Consider the following 1,226-nt stretch of genomic DNA (forward strand, 5'->3'; position numbering starts at 1 on the left):
TATATATATATATATCTTTAGATATATATTTATGTATGTATGCTCGTGTGTATATAGAAATATAACAGAAAAGGCTTTATGCCAGATTTCAGCTTTTGCAAGTTCGCTGTCTGATTGGTCAGTTATAAACAGCGAGCGACACCTAAGCATTTCTGCTGACAAAATGCTTTACATCCTAAGTAAAACGTAACAACTTTTAAACAAGCAGCTATTATCTATTTGTTACATATACACTTTAGGGAACACAGGAATACAGCGGCCATCTTCGTTTGTTAAAATACATCTTGACAGCTCTCAGAAAACGGAATTTATAGATTTTTCTATTGAGACTTTCGATGGAAACTTTGGTAGCTTACATATTAATAACACCATATTTATTAGAAGTCTACATAGCACATATTAGCAATCGCCATGAGACTCTCTCGCCTGTCAGCTGCTCATTGTATTATTTGAATACAGCAGCCGACATATTCTTGTCAAACTGTTATCTGCGCATGTCATATTGATTTTGGTGTCGTTTGCAGTTTACATGCCACTTCAAATATTTCAGATAAGGATTTTGTCTTAATATGGAACAAAGCTATTTGCTTACGAATTTACATTTTTGAGCAGCACTTCATATCACTCTCTCAAGTATACACAAACGCACACACGTACAAACACAGAAATGCGCACGCATACACAAACACTTACACGCATATATCCATTCATATATATATATATATATATATATATATATATATATATATATATATATATGTGTGTATATATACATATATATATATAATTTTTTATGCAAAAAAAAAATCATGTATATTATAAATATATATAACTTTTTGCCTACGTCTATATGTATGTATGTATATATGTATGCGTATAAGTAAATATATATGACTTTGGAAGAATGAAAACCTTCACACAGGAATAGCGGGAAAAGAACTCTACCAAGTATTCTAAAAGCTAAAAGCTAAAAATTAATATCTTGCCATGGTGTATTGAGCACTGTTTGTCTATTTATTTACACACTCAGACGTGTGTACGTTTATCCATCTACTCCAGTCCGTCCATTCATACTTATTTGCAAACATATATAACATCTTACTTACATACACTCTATGCATACATATATAAATATAATATATATAATCTATTATACATATATACATAGATGTAGATAAATGCATGTATGCTTATATATTAACGTAATATATATATATGTGTATATA

The sequence above is a fragment of the Octopus bimaculoides genome, chromosome 4, assembly GCF_001194135.2.
Source record: "Octopus bimaculoides isolate UCB-OBI-ISO-001 chromosome 4, ASM119413v2, whole genome shotgun sequence".
Classification (NCBI taxonomy): domain Eukaryota; kingdom Metazoa; phylum Mollusca; class Cephalopoda; order Octopoda; family Octopodidae; genus Octopus; species Octopus bimaculoides.